This window comes from Typha latifolia, chromosome 5 (assembly GCF_019914945.1).
Source record: "Typha latifolia isolate L0001 chromosome 5, TyphaL0001v2, whole genome shotgun sequence".
NCBI lineage: Eukaryota > Viridiplantae > Streptophyta > Magnoliopsida > Poales > Typhaceae > Typha > Typha latifolia.
In genome coordinates this window covers 6,284,024-6,300,507 of record NC_133090.1, presented here as the reverse complement: position 1 = coordinate 6,300,507, position 16,484 = coordinate 6,284,024, and positions in this window count along the sequence as shown.

Below are 16,484 nucleotides of genomic sequence, written 5' to 3'. Positions count from 1 at the left end.
GTTCTTCAACTAACAAGGCTCTTCTTATATACAAATCTTAAGCTTTCGTCTTAAGGGCTATCTAGACGAAAGATCAATCTCGAGGGCTAGTAAAGTTGGACTCCAATCACGAGAAGCAGTGAATCGTGGGTTCTAGCAAGCAAGACTAAGAGGAACAAAGTCGTTTGGATCGACGGGTTGTTTTGTGAGTCAGTCTTGCAATTGCTACTATTCTAGTGATTGGTTTTGATCCGAGTTTGGATCCGTAGTTTTTTTTTCTCGTTTGGGGTTTTCCACGTTAAAATCTTAGCGTTCATCTCTGCATTTGTTCTTAATATTTCTTCGGACTTTTACTTAAGCGAACGAGTGATATCATTGCCTAGTATTTAGATACATACTTGTGTCTAGGGATTTTTCAATTGGTATGAGAGTGGGTTCTCTCACCCTTTGAGAGAGATCGGATAGGCATGGAGTTTCATAGAGATGGACCTTCGTCTATTAGACTTCCTATTCTAGATGGATCAAATTATGGATATTGAAAAGCTAGGATAAGAGCTTAATTGAAGTCTATAGACGAGCGAGTATGGTTTGCCGTTGTGAATGGTTGGAGTCCACCAATGTATATGGTGGATGATAAACTTGCTGAAAAACTGATAGAGTCATGGGATAGGACAGATTATGAAAAAATTGGATGGAATAGCAAGACAATAAATGCAATTTTTAGTTGTGTTTCCTCAGAAGAATTTAGAAGAATTTGTACTTGTGAGATAGCAAAAGAAGCCTGGACGATCTTAGAAACTACTCACGAAGGAACTATGGCTGTAAAACTTTTGAAACTTCAGAGGTTGACTACTAGTTTTGAAACTCTACGTATGGAGGAGAATGAGATATTTGATGAATTCTATGCAAAGCTGAGTGATATAGTCAACTCCAGTTTTAACCTAGGAGAGAAAATTCCTAAAAATAGAATTGTCCGTAAGATCCTTAGGTCTCTTCCAGAAAGGTTTCAAGCGAAATTTACAGCTATTAAGGAAAGTAAGGACATCGATTTTATGAAAGTTGAACAATTGGTAGGAAATCTACAAACATTTGAATCCAGCCTTTCGAGACCGAGAAAGTCCAAAGGGATTGCCCCATCCACAGTTGAAAAAAATATAGAGGAGTCTGATGATGAAGGTGATTTAGATGTTGAGATGTTGGCTATGTTCGTCAAAAAGTTCAATAAATTCTTTCGGAAGCCAAACAAGTTGAATGCTGAAAAACTTGAGAAGAATAAAGCTTTTGTGAAAAAGAAGAATACTGTGAGTTCGAATACAGGGGTAAGCAACAACAATGTCAAATAGAAAAATAAGAATTCTAAGAATAAAATTTGATGTTTTGAATGTTCTGGTTTTGGACACATAGCACAAGAATGCCCTAATCGTCTTAAGAGGAAGGGTAAAGCTATGAAAGTTACTTGGGATGACTCAGATGAATCTGATGATGATTCTGAAAAAGGCGAAGAAAACTTTGTAGCTTTTGCCTCTTCACTACTTAATACTGACTCTATTGTTGATACTGATAATACAGATGATCAGTTTATGTTACTAGCTAAGGAAGGTGAATCTGAAATTCAAAAGGCATATAATGACTTGTACTTGGAGTCATTTAAACTTAAGAAAAGCAATCTTAGACTACTTCAATGACTCAAGGTAATCAAACCAGAAAAAATTCAATTTGAGAAGAAGTATTGGAATTTAAACGTGTCAAAGACCTTTCTGAACAACTTGATAATGCGAAAAATAAAATGAAGGCTGATGAAATTGAACTAGAGTGATTGTATAAGGAAGTGACATTTCTAAAAGAGAAGAACAAACTTGACGAGATTATAAAAGCTCAGATCTCTGGAAAAGACATGTATGGTGTTGGATACACTAGTAATTCAAATAATAACAAAACTATCTTCGTTTCTACAGGTATACAAAAGGAAGAATATCTGAAGTCATCAACCGCATTTACAAAGCAATCCTGGATGAATACTTCTAAACTGAAGTTGAATCTACAAACTAGTGAATCTTTAACGGCACCAAAGGTAAATTTTAGTCACACTACTCGACAAAAGGTGAGTAGAAAAGAGTTTGTTCTGACATGCTATCATTGCGGCATTCTAGGGCATATTCGACCTCATTGCAAATTTTTGCAAAAACCTAGAAGTGTTTTCATTTATGGGATGAAAACAAAGGCTATATGTGTCAAGAAAAGTGATTTGAAATGTTATGTTGTGCATACAGCCTTGAAAGCTTTAAATTCTGATTTGTGGTATTTAGACAGTGGCTGTTCAAGACATATGTCGGGTGACAAGTCCTTATTTTCTAATCTCGAAAAACATGAAAGGGGAGTTGTGACATTCAGAGATGGTAATTCATCCACGGTAATAGGTAAAGGAAAGGTAAGTTCTCCGGGGTTCCTATTCTTGAAAATGTTCTGTATGTTAAGGGCTTGAAAGCAAATCTAGTGAGCATTAGTCAATTTTGTGATGAAGATTATGAGGTAAAATTCTCCAAAACTAATTGTATTATTCTAGATCATGATGGTAATGTTATATGTTATGGATCTAGAACATCTGATAATTGTTATGTTGTTGGAACTTCACATAAATTGAAATGTAACAGTGCCTCTTTCGACATTGCAGATCTTTGGCATCAACGTCTTGGACATGTGAATCCCAAGGAATTATTTTACTGTCCAAACAAGAAGTGACAAGAGGAATACATAAGATGAAAGAAATGTCAAAAAGAGTATGCGGTTTATGTCAAATTGGAAAACAAATTTGAATCTCACACAAGAAGGTAAATACAGCTACCACTAACCGTGTGCTATAATTAGTTCACATGGACTTGATGGGTCCAACAAAAATGTAAAGTCTTGGAGGTAAACGCTATATATTCTTAATGGTCTATGATTACTCCAAATATACCTAGGTTGCCTTTCTACGTGAGAAATCTGAAACCTTTGAAGTTTTTAAATCACTATGCTTAAAATTGCAGAATGAAAAATCTATTACCCTAGTTAGGATTCGTTCTGATCATGGTAGAGAATTTAAAAATAAAATTTTTTTCATAATTTGCGATTCTCTTGGTATTCAACATGAATTTTCAGATCCTATAACTCCACAACAGAACAGGATCGTGGAAAGAAAGAACCGAATTGTGTAGGAAATAGCTAGGGTAATGCTTCACGCTAAAAAGGTTACTCAAAGGTTTTGGTCGAGGGCAGTCAATATAGCGGTACATGTGATAAATCGTGTTTATCTAAGACCAAGTACAAAAATGACTACATATAAAATATGGAAAGGTAAAAAACCTAGTGTTAAATATTTTCGAGTTTTTGGTAGTAAATGCTATATCTTGCGTGATCGAGAATATTTGACTAAATTTGACACTAGAAGTAGCGAAGGCATCTTCTTAGGGTATTCTAATAATAGTAGAGCCTACAAAGTATTTAATCTTGACGCTTCTACTATTATGGAATCTGCAAATGTTATGATAGATGAATCCACAACTGATATAACTGAAGCTACTCCTATTTTTATTTCTGCAGATACATATGATGAAGAAATTGGAAAGGAGCTTGATCTAGAAATTGAGAATCAGAACGAGGACAAAGTTGAAATGAACAAAGATGACTGCAACGTACTAGAACCATCTGCCATAGTGAAATCAAATCATCCACTGTCATAAGTGATCGGAGACGTGAATGAACCAATTAAGACAAGACGACAAATCCAAAGTGAGGTATCATTTACTTGTTATACATCTTCTTTTGAACCTAAAAATGTGAAAGAAACATTGTTAGATGATTCTTGGGTTAATGCTACGCATGAGGCTAATCTACAACAATTTTCTAGGGGTTTTCTATCTCCATACCCATCCATAACCCTAACATCTACTCCACCAGTCACCACCACCATCACCCATGTTATTCTGCATTTTTGTCCCTGCTACAGTTCGAATCTGCGAAGGGCGTAAATACAAAAGTTGTAGATTAGGAAATTACGGATCCAACCATCTATTGGTGTAGTGCCCATGCTCGGCTTGGGCACGTGCATAGTCACGCGCCCACACGGCATGCGCGGCACACGTGACAGGACGAGGTGGGCTTGTTACGCACAGATACACTCTTATGCTCACATACTCAATCCTAAAATAAATCATGGCATCATTAAATTAAACATGTTTAACTTATCCAAATCTAAATCTACAACAACCATATTTGACAATTACATAATCTAATAGGGTCCTCATAGGCCACAACAAACCATCAAGATACAACTAAAACAACTAAAACATAAATACACTATAATTCGACATGTTTTATACAAATCATCATCTATACAATGGAGTACAAATATGATACACTTAGTTAGAGTCTTTTTTATTGCATTAGTTATTTATTTTCATTAAAATAAATTTCCTATAAGTCGCGTTCGAACGCCTTTGCAAACACCTGCATTAGGTTCGCAAAAATAGAGAATGCAAAATGCGCGTTCGAACGCAGTCGGGCGTGTTCGAACGTCTACATCAGGTTCGCATCGAGAGAATGTCATTTGTGCGTTCGAACGCGATCGGCGGGAGCCCACTAGATTTAGGCTTAATAATTGTTATTTTGGCTTGCTGGCTAGCCTCTATAAAGGTGTGGATAGTAGCCAAAATCATTATGCTATTTGAATATTAGTTTCTTGCCTTCTATCCTCTCTCTAGTCTCTCTAATCTCTCTCCTCCTTCTTCACCAACCTACCACCTCTACCGTTGGCAAGGTCTCTCCTAACTTCTAATCTCTCTCGTCTGTCGAGTCCTCCCTCTTCTTTAGGATCTCGACCACTTTTTTCCCTTCATCTTTATCCCTTAAACAATGTCACCTATCCACCCTCATCTCCATCATCATCCATAACCCTAACATCCGCTCCGCCCATCACTACCACCGTCATCCGCAATATATTGTGTTTCTGTCCCTATTGTAGTTCGAATTTGTGAAGGGTGTCAATATAAAAAACGTAGATCAGTAAGTTATGGATTGATCCAACTTTGTTTCATAATTTACTAACTATAATAAAATATTTGGTGAATATTTTCCCTTAGTTGTGCGGACTGCTTCTTATAATAAATTCAGATATTGAAGGGATCATTTTGTAACCTATCATTCGTATCAAAGCCTATCTTTTGGTACCATAGCATATCATTGGTATCAGAGCCTATCTTTTGGTACCATAGCATATCATTGGTATCAGAGCCAGAGGAACCTCAGACGTCCATTAATGGTGGAAACAAAGAAGATGGCATAAATAAGAAGATTAATGGAGAACACACCAACAAGGGAAGACTCAATCCATGATAACCCTAGCCGTGAGGGAAGACTCAATCTACGTTAATCCTAACTGTAAGGCCAATTCCTTCAGAGTGACTATGGCAGGACCGAGTCAACCAACGTCCATGTGTGTGAACATGGGCTTAGCATATGAACTTAGGGGCATTTTCCAAACATTATTGCATAGGGTCGATGCAATGCAGAATGATCATAATGCTTTAAAGGAATATGTCATGAACCGATTGGCTTCGTCAACTCCTCGACGAAGGTCGGTGCCTCAAGAAGGATCAGTAGTGGGACCACACTGAACCGATACCCCACTTCTCCAAGTGCTACATGTTATTGTCAATGATTCTCTTTTACCTATTCCTCCACAACATCCCCCACCTTCGATACATAACCCAAGACCGGTGGTCGTTGAACCCAAGAGGCGTGCGGCATCGGTGCATTTCGTTGATGAAGAGGATTGGCACTTAAAGGATGATGTTGATCCCTTCGGTGATGGTGATGGACGTGCTCAAGAATTTAGAGAAAGAGATCAACAAGCAGAACCCGACAATGCTATCCGAGGGAGAACTGCACGCTTAAACTTCTCAAAATTCCAAGACAGTGATCCGATGGATTGGGTGTTTCAAGTGGAACAATACTTTGATTGTCAAGGGACAGCGAAGAATGCAAATGTCCAGATGGCAAGCTTTCACCTCCAAGGAACGACATTGCATTGGTATCGATCGGTTATTCGTGGTGAAGGATTTACTAGTTGGGCTAACTTTTGTAGGAGGATTACTTATAGATTTGGGACAGCGGCGTATGAAGATTTTGCTGCCACTTTAAGTAAGATGGTTCAGAGGACAACCGTATTGGAGTACCAAGCAAAATTTGAAAGAGTTAGTAGTCGTTGCGAGCCACCCTGGCACGAACCGACATTGATGAGCACATTCATTTCAGGGCTGCAGGAGGAGATACGGGCGAATGTTCGTGATAAGGCCGTGAGGATAGAGCAAAAGCACAAGGCTCTCAAGATGGCAGCGAAAACAAGTTGGGGCAGCGAAGATGGGCGGTTTGCGCCTAGAACACCGATTTGAAATTCTGCGCATTCAAAGATAGCAACTGCTAGTACTAGACCACAACCACCTTTGAGAACTTCTTCTGATATTAGAGGTGGCACAAGACCCCCCCGTTCGAACTCTCACACTTGTCTAGGTGGAGGAGCGAAGAGCGAAGGGCCTTTGCTTTCAATGTGATGAATGTCACCCCCGGTCATCGGTGTTCCAAACCGATCAGGAGTGTGATGCTTATCGACGGTCTCGAGGAGGACAATGAGGTTGTTGGTAATGGTGTGTGTTCAGAGGAGGTCCATGAAGAGGCCATGGAGGAGGGCGCGAAGGAAGATATCCAAGCTGAAATATCGATGCATGCATATTCGGGTACTTCCGCACCGAGGACATTGCGGGTGGACGAACTCGTTAGAAAGCATTGTGGTATCCCATTCTGGTTATAGAGGAGCTACTATACGAGCTTACAGGGGCGACTATATTCAACAAGCTTGACTTGAGGGCCGGGTATCATCAAATTAGATTTCACCCGGCCGATGTGCAGAAAACTGCATTTTAGACTCCGGACGGGCATTACGAGTTTTGGGTGATGCATTTTGGTCTCACAAAATTGTTAGGGTATGATTATGAAATCCAATACAAGGGAACGAAAAATAGAGCACGGATGCACTATCGTGCCAAACCGATATCGCCGAGCTCGCAGCATATTCTTCTCCTACTTTTCCCTTCCCTGACGAGCTGAGATATGTATGTACATTTGATCTAGATATTTTGAGATTGTTACATGAGGTGTTAGATGATCCAGATGATACACTTTGTTAGAGTATTTTCTTATTGCATTAGTTGTTTATTTTAATTAAAATAAAATTTATGTAGGTCGAGTTCAAACACGGAAGGGGTCGCGTTCGAACGCCTTTGCAAATGCGCCCGACCACAATCAAAGTTGGAAAATTGAGATGGTTTGCTGCTGGACCGCAAATGCATTCGGGTGCCCGAATTGTGGTAGAAATTATTGGAGCACTTCTACCAAACACCAGAGGCTGGTCATGAGGGCGTCTTGAGGACTTATAGGAGGATATCTCAGAGTTGCACGTGGCCAGGATTGAGGCGAGATGTGAGGAGTTTTGTCCGTGCTTGCGAAGTCTGTCAAAGGGCTAAGGAAACCACAATGAAACTGGCCGGATTACTTCAGCCTCTTCTAATACCAGACCATGTTTGGGAAGACATTTCTATGAATTTTATAGAAAGTCTTCCGCTGGTATGTGGTTATTCCATTATTTTTGTAGTGGTTGACAGATTGAGCAAGTATGCGCACTTTTCTACATTGCCACATCTATTTTCCGCCAAGTTAGTGGTTGAAATTTTTGTTAGAGATATTGCTCGATAATATAGCATGCCACGCACGATTGTCTCGGATCGTGATCATGTATTTATGAGCGACTTTTGGATAGAGTTTTTCATATTGCAGGGGATTCGATTGAACTTCAGTTCGGCCTACTATCCGCAGACAAACGACCAAACCGAGGTGGTCAATTGAGGCATAGTGATACACTTAGTTAGGGTCTTTTCGTATTACATTAGTTATTTATTTTTATTAAAATAAATTTTCTATCTGTCACGTTGAACGCGGTTGGGGGCGCGTTCGAACGCATTTGTGAACGCCTATATTAGGTTCGCAAATATAGAGAATACGAAATGCGCGTTCGAACGTCATCGCGATCGCACATATAGAGAACGCCTTTTGTGCGTTCGAATGCGATCGAGCGTGTTCGAATGTGATCGGCGAGAATCTTCTAGAATTAAGGTTAATTCTTGTTATTAGGGCTTATTGGCTAGCCTCTAGAAAGGTGTGGAAGGGAACCAAATTTATTATGCTATTTGATTATTGATTTCTTGCCTCGTATCTTCTCTCTATTCTCTCTACCCTAATCTCCCTCCTCCCTCTTCACCAACCTACCACATTTACCATTGGCAAGGTCTCTCCTAACTTCTAATCTCCTTCGTCGATTGAGTCCTTCCCTATCTTTGGGATCTCGACCACTTCTTCCCTTCGCCTTTATCCTTTAAACTACATCACCTATCCACCCTCATCTCCATTATCATCCGAAACCCTAACTTCCACTCCACCCGTCACCACCACCATCATCCGCACTAAATCGTATTTTCATCCTAGATGCGGTTCGAATCTGCAAAGGGAGTAAATAAGAAAAATGTAGATCAGGGAGCTTCGTAATTTTCTAACTATGAGAGAATATTTGGAGAATATTTTCTCTAAGTTGCGTGGACTACTTCCTACAATAAATTTAGATCTTGAAGGAATCATTCTGTAACCCTATCACCGGAGCACCATCTAGAGTTAGAGAATTGAGGCGGTTAGCTACTGGACCGCGGATGCATTCGGGTGCCCGCAAATGATGGATTGCGGCAGAAATTATTGGAGCACTTCCACCAAACTCCAGAGGCTGGTCATGAGGGTGTCTTAAGGACTTATAGGAGGATATCTCAGAGTTGCACGTGGCCAGGATTGAGGCGAGATATGAGGAGTTTTGCTCGTGCTTGTGAAGTTTGTCAAAGGGCTAAGGCAATCACAATGAAACCGGCCGGATTACTTTAGTCTCTATCGATATCGGACCGTGTTTGGGAAGACATTTCTATGGATTTTATAGAAGGTCTTCCGTTGGTACGTGGTTATTCTGTTATTTTTATTCTTGTTGATAGATTGAGCAAGTATGTGCACTTTTCTATATTGTCACATCTATTTTCAGCCAAGTCAGTGGCTAAAATTTTTGTTAGAGATGTTGTTGGGTTGCACAATTATCTCGGATCGTGATCGTGTATTTATGAGTGTCTTTTATATTGAGTTTTTCATATTACAGAGAACTCGATTGAACTTCAGTTCGACCTACCATTCACAGACGGACGACCAAATTGAGGTAGTCAATCGAGGCATTGAGCAGTACTTGAGGTGCTTTGTTGGAGAGATGCCGAGATGATGGTTGGAGTTCTTACCGTGGGCGGAGTGGTCTTACAACACTGCCTACAACAGTAGTATTGGCATGACTCCGTTCGAGGTAGTGTATGGGCGCACAACTTTGATATTACACGCTTATGATCTAGTGGCATCTACAGATCGGACGGAGATGGACTTACAATTGATGGATAGAGACGCCACATTGAGGAGGTTGCGTGCCCATCTTAAACTTGCTCAAAACCGCATGAAGCAAGTTTATGATCAAAGCCATCAGGAGCAGGAGTTCGACATCTGCAGTTGGGTGTTTGTGAGAGTACAACCATATCGATAGGTGACCTTACGTCCGATGCGAAACCAAAAGTTCGCACATCACTACTTTGGTTTGTTTCGGGTGTTAAAGCATATTGGTCCGGTTGTGTATAGTTTGGAACAGCTTGAGGGGTCGAGAGTGCATCATGTCTTCCATGTTTTATTGCTGAGGGAGCGGATTGGAGATCGAGGTCGTTGGATCAGTTCTACTAGAGCCATTGGAGGAGATAGAGATCGTAGAGCTAGTTCGTGTACTTCCTAGGCACCGACGACGTCATGGTACCAGATTAGAGATGGAGATTCTAGTTGAGTGGCTTGGCATGCCATCTAAAGAGGTAGCATGGGAGTTGGAGACAGATATCTTAGAGCGTTTCCCCGACTTTACAGGACAAGATGGGGGAAGCGAGGTGGGCTGATACACTTAGTTATTTATTTTTATTTAAATAAATTTCCTATAGGTCGCATTCGAACACGGAAGAGGTTGCATTCGAACACGGAAGAGGTCGCATTCGAACGCCTTTGCGAATGCCTACATTAGGTTTGCAAAAATAGGGAACGCGAAATGCGCGTTCGAACATCTACATCAAATTCGCATCGACAGAGAATGATCGAGCACGTTCGAACGCGATCGGCGATAGCCCACTAGAATTAGGGCTAATAATTATTATTTTGGATTGTTGGCTAGCCTCTATAAAGGTGTGGATGGCAGCCAAAATCATTATGCTATTAAAATATTAGTTTCTTGCCTCTCTGTCCTCTCTCTTGTCTCTCTACCCTAATCTCCCTCCTCCCTCTTCACCAACCTACCACCTGTATCGTTGGCAAGGTCTCTCCTAACTTCTAATCTCCCTCGTCTGTCGAGTCCTCCCTCTTCTTTGGGATCTCGACCACTTCTTCCCCTTTGTCTTTATCCCTTAAACAACATTACCCATCCACCCTCATCTCCATTATCATCCATAACCCTAACATCCACTCCACCCATCACCACCACCATCATCCGCAATTGGACGTGTTTTCGTCCCAATTTCAGTTATGCTATTGGATCTCGACCACTTCTTTCCCATCATCTTTATCCCTTAAATAATATCACCCATCCACCCTCAGCTCCATTATCATCCAAAACCCTAAATTTCACTCCACCCGTCACCACCATCATCATCCGCACTAAATCGTATTTTTGTCCCAATTGCAGTTAGAATCTACGAAGGCCGTAAATATGAAAAATGTATCAGGAATTTATAGATCGATCTAATTTAGTGTCGTAATTTTCAGACTATAGAAGAATATTTGGTGAATATTTTATCTCGATTACGCGGACTGCTTCATACAATAAATTCATATCTTGAAGGGATGGTTTCATAACCTATCATTGGTATCAGAGCTTATCTTTTGGTACCATAGCATATCAACATCTAGATAAATTGTCTTTTATACTATCCGATAGGTTCTCGAACTAAAGATAGGCTACACAACGATTCCTTCAAGATCTGGATGTATTACAAGAATCAGTTTGTGCAACTGTAAAAAAACATATTTGTCAGATATTCTCCGGTAACTTCCTGATCAACAAATTTCCTATTTACGATCTTCACAAATTCAAACTGTAGGAGGGATAAAAATACGGAATAACATGGGTGATGGTGATGGTGACGGGTGGAGTGGATGTTAAGGTTATGGATGGGTATGGAGATGAAGGTGGATTGTGGATGTGGTTAAAGGATATAGACGAAGAGAACAAAGTGGTCCAAATCCTAAAGAAGAAGGGTGGCTCAACAATCGAGGGAGATTAGAAGTAATGAGAAACCTTGCCAATAGTAGAGGTGGAAGGATGGTGAAGAGGGAGAAGGGAGATTATGATAGATAGATTAAAGAGAGGCAAGAAATTAATATTCCAATAGCATAATGAAGTTGGCTGCCATCCACATATTTATAGAAGCTAGCCAACAAGTCCTAAAACAATATGTAACCCTAATTCGAGAGGATTTCCGCCGAACGTGTTCGAACGCGCCTGATCACGTTCGAATGCACAAAAAGATATTCTCTCTATGTGCGAACGTGATGCAGGCATTCGAGCGGGGACGTTCGAACTCACCCGACTACGTTCGAACGCACAATATGAGTTCTCTGTATTTGCGAATCTAATGCAGGTGTTTGCAAGGGCGTTCAAACACGACCCCACCTGCGTTCGAACGCTACTTATAGGAATTTTATTTTAATAAAAATAAATAACTAATGCAATAAGAAAAAATCCTAACTAAGTGTATCAGCCACCCCATGCTTCCCCCACGTTGCCCTCAAGGTGAAAAGTCGGGGAAACGCTCCTAAATATCAGTCTCCAACTCCTATTTAGCCTCATCAGATGGCTTGCCAAGCCACTCAATGGTTCCGATAGAACCGATCCAACGGCCTCATGATCTCCAATCTGCTCCCTCAACAATGAAACATAGAAGACAGGATGCATTCTCAACCTCTCTGGCAGCTTCAAACGATATGCAATCGAACCAATACACTCCAACACCCGAAATGAACCAAAGTAGCGATGTGCTAATTTTTGGTTTCGCATCGGACGTAAGGTCACCTGTCGATACGGTTGCACCCTCACAAACACCCAACTACCGATCTCAAACTCCTGCTCCCTTTGGCTACGATTATAAACTTGCTTCATGCAATTTTGCGCAAATTTAAGATAAGCATACAACCTCCTCAATATGGTGTCTCTATCCATCAAAGTTAAGTCCGCCTCTGTACGATCTACAGATGCCACTAAATCATAAGTGCGTATCGTCAGAGCCGTGCGTCCATACACTACCTCAAATGGAGTCATGCCAATGCTACTATGGTAGGCGGTGTTATAAGACCACTCCGCCCATGATAAGAACTCCAACTATCGTCTCGACATCTCTCCAACAAAGCACCTCAAATACTGCTCAATGCCTCGATTGACCACCTCAGTTTAGCCGTCCGTCTGTGGATGGTAGGCCGAATTGAAGTTCAATCGAGTTCCTTGCAATCTAAAAAACTCCATCCAAAAGTCGCTCATAAATACACAATCACGATCCAAGACAATCATGCGTGGCATGCCATGTAATCGAGCAACATCTCTAACAAAAATTTCACTCACCGACATGGCTAAAAATGGATGTGACAATGCCGAAAAGTGTACATACTTGCTCAACCTGTCAATGACCACAAAGATAACAAAATAACCATGTTCCAGCAGAAGACCCTCTATGAAATCCATAGAAATGTCTTCCCAAACACGGTCTGGTATAGGTAAAGGCTAAAGTAATCCGACTAGTTTCAACGTGGTTGCCTTAGCCCTTTGATAGACTTCTCAAGCACGGACAAAACGCCTCACATCCGCCTCAATCTCTCTCTCATAAGTCGATAATTGCTGAAATTTTTGTGACAAAGCCTAATTAAGATAGGCAATGGGACGTCCTCCTTGCATTAGTATAGCTCCTATGCCAACACTCGATGCATCATATTCCACAATGAATTTTTTGGTGAAATTCGAAAGTGCTAGAATGGGTGTCATCGTCATTGCTATTTTTAGTTTTTCAAAGGCTGAAGTAGCTTCATCCGTCCAACTAAAAGAGTCCAACAAAGAAGTGAGAGGAGAAGCAATTTTGCCACATCCAGCGATGAATCAGCAATAATATCCGGTCAGCCCCAAAAATCCTCCTAATACAGTGGTAGTAGTAGGAATAGGTCAAACGGTCATGCATGCAACCTTTTGAGGATCCGCCGCTACACCGTCCGTTGAAATGATATCGCATAAATACTCCACTTGTGGTACTCCCCATAGGCACTTGGACTTTTTGATCTTCAATTGGTTTTGCTTCAACAAATTCAGCACATCCTCCAAATGTCCCCAATGCTCCAATTCAGTCCTACTATACACCAAAATATCGTCAAAAAATACCAAGACATATCTTCGCAAAGGAAGCTGAAATATATCATTCATGAGGCCTTGAAAGGTAGCTAGAGTATTGGTGAGACCAAAAGGCATCACCCGAAACTCATAATGCACGTTCGGAGTTTGAAACGCAGTTTTGTGCACATATGCCGGGTGAACTCTAATTTGATGATACCCGGCCCTCATGTCAAGCTTGCTGAATATGGTTCCCCTTGCAAGCTTATCTAGCAGCTCCTCTATAACCGGAATAGGATACTGGTCCTCGACGGTAATAGCGTTTAGTGCCCGATAGTAAAAATAAAAATGTCATGTCCCATCATTTTTTCGCATTAATAGCACGGGGGATGAGTATGAGCTATGACTTGGTTGAATAAGGCCTTGCTTCAACATCTCGGCTACCATCTTTGAGGTAATTTCTTTTTGCACATGTGAATACTGATATGGCCTCACGTTTGCCGGTGCAGCCTCGGGTACAATCTCAATGTGATGGTCCGTCGCTCTCCTCTGTGGCAACTCTTGTGGCTCCTCAAACAGTCCAAAAAAGTTATCTAATAAATTAGACAATTCAATAGAAGTATCTGAACTCGTTTGAGGCTCATCTCCTGCCGGTCTTAACTGAAGAAAATAGGCCAAATCATACACACAAGGCAGCCCCAACATAGGCTGCATTGCAGAAATCGGCGAAGACCGAACACCATCCAGCCGCACATCTTTGTTTTCTTATTTAAATTTCATCCACATGCTTCGAAAATCAAATATGACGGGTCCCAAACTCTGTAACCACTGAGTACGAAGGACAATGTCCGCTCCTCGCAGTGCCAATGGATATAAGTCCACAATGATGTCATGTCCTTGCACTCGTATACCGACCCAACGACACAAGCTCTCCGCCTTAAGTTTCGTGCGGTCTCCAATAGCAATGTCAAATCCCGTGGTCGGTTTGGCATCCAAACCCAATCTCCTCACTAACCTCTCATCTATAAAATTGTGTGTACTCCCCATATCAATGAGGATGTGCATACAATGCTTTCTAACGAGTCCGTCTACTCGTAATGTCCTCGACGCAGAAGTACCCGAATATGCATGCATTATTATTTTAGCTTGGATATCTTCCTCCGCACCCTCCACAACGGCCTCCTCATGGACCTCCTCTAGACACTATCTATCATCAACAATCTCATCATCCTCCTCAAGACCATCTATAAGAATAACACTCCCAAGCGATTTAGAACACCGATGACCGTGGGTGAAATGCTTATCACATCGAAAGCAAAGAACCTTCTCTCTTCTCTCCTCCACCTAGGCAGGTGTGAGAGCTCGAACGGGGGGTCTTGTGCCTCCTCTAACATCGGAAGAAGGTCTCAAAGGTGGTCGTGGTCTAGTACTCGCAGTCGCTGTTCTTGAACCTGCAAAATTTCCAACGGGTGTTCTAGGTGCAAACCGCCCATCTCGGTTGCCCCAATTAGTTTTCACTGTCATCTTTAGAGCCTTATGCTTTTGCTCCATCCTCACGGCCTTCTCAAAGGCCTTCTCAAGAGTAGTAGGACAAAGAGCACGAACATCTGCTAGAATCTCATCTCGCAGCCCTAAAATTAATGTGCTCATTAATGTCAGTTCGGGCCAAGGTGGCTCACAACAACTACTAACTCTTTCAAGCTCCGCTTGGTACTCCAATACGGTCATCCTCTGAACCATCTTGGTTAATCTGCCAGCAAAATCTTTATATGTCGCCGTCCCAAATCTGTGTGTAATCCTCCTACAAAAATTAGCCCATCTAATCAATCCTCCACCACGAATAACCGATCTATACCAATACAATCTTGGAGGTGAAAGCTTGCCATATGGACCTTTACATCTTTCGATGTACTTTGACAATCAAAATATTGTTCAACTTGAAACACCCAATCCGTTGGATCACCGCCTTGGAATTTTTGAAAATCCAAGTGTGTGATTCTCCCCCGAATAGCATTGTCGGGTTCGCAAAAGATCCTTGGTTCAGGTCTAAACCTTTATGCAAGTTAATCCCCTTCTATGAATCTTTGAGCACGTCCATCACCATCTCCAAAGGGATCAACCTCATCCTCAAAGTGCTAATTCTCCTCATCGACGAAGTGCACCGATGCCGCACGCCTCTCGGGTCCCTCCACCGTCGATTTTGGGTTTTGCAACAAAGATGGAGAATGATGTGTAGGCATACGTAAGAGGGGATCATTGGCACTCACATGATGCACCTGGACCGATGGGGTTTCAGTTCGATGAGGTCCCACCGCTGGTCCTTCTTGAAACTTCGATTGTTGTCGAGGAGATGATGAATCAAATCGGTTCATGAGATATTCCTTGAAATCATTGTGATCCTTTTGAATTGAATCAACTCTATGCATCAATGTACGGAACATGTCCTTAAGTTCATCCATATTCACACTCATGGACGTTGGTTGACTCGATCCAGCCGTGGTCACTCCAAAGGAATCAGCCTCACGATTAGGGTCATCGTGGATTGAGTCTTCCCTTGTCGGTGTGCCCTCCATAGGTCTCTTTATTGATATCATCTTCCATGTTTCAACCATTAATGGAGGTCTGAGCTTCACCTGCTCTAATACCACTTGATAGGTTCTCAAACTAAAGATAGGCTACGCAACGATTCCTTCAAGATCTTGATGTATTAAAGGAATCAGTCTGCGCAATTGTGGTAAAATATTCATCAGATATTTTCCTATAGTTAGAAAATTACAAAACTAATTGGGTTAGATCCATAACTTCCTAATCTACAACTTTTGTATTTATACCCTTTGTAGATTCAAACTGTAGTAGGGACGCAAACACGGAATAACATGGGTGATAGTGGTGGTGACGGGTGGAGTGGCTGTTAGGGTTATGGATGGGTATGGAGATGAAGGTGGATTGTGGA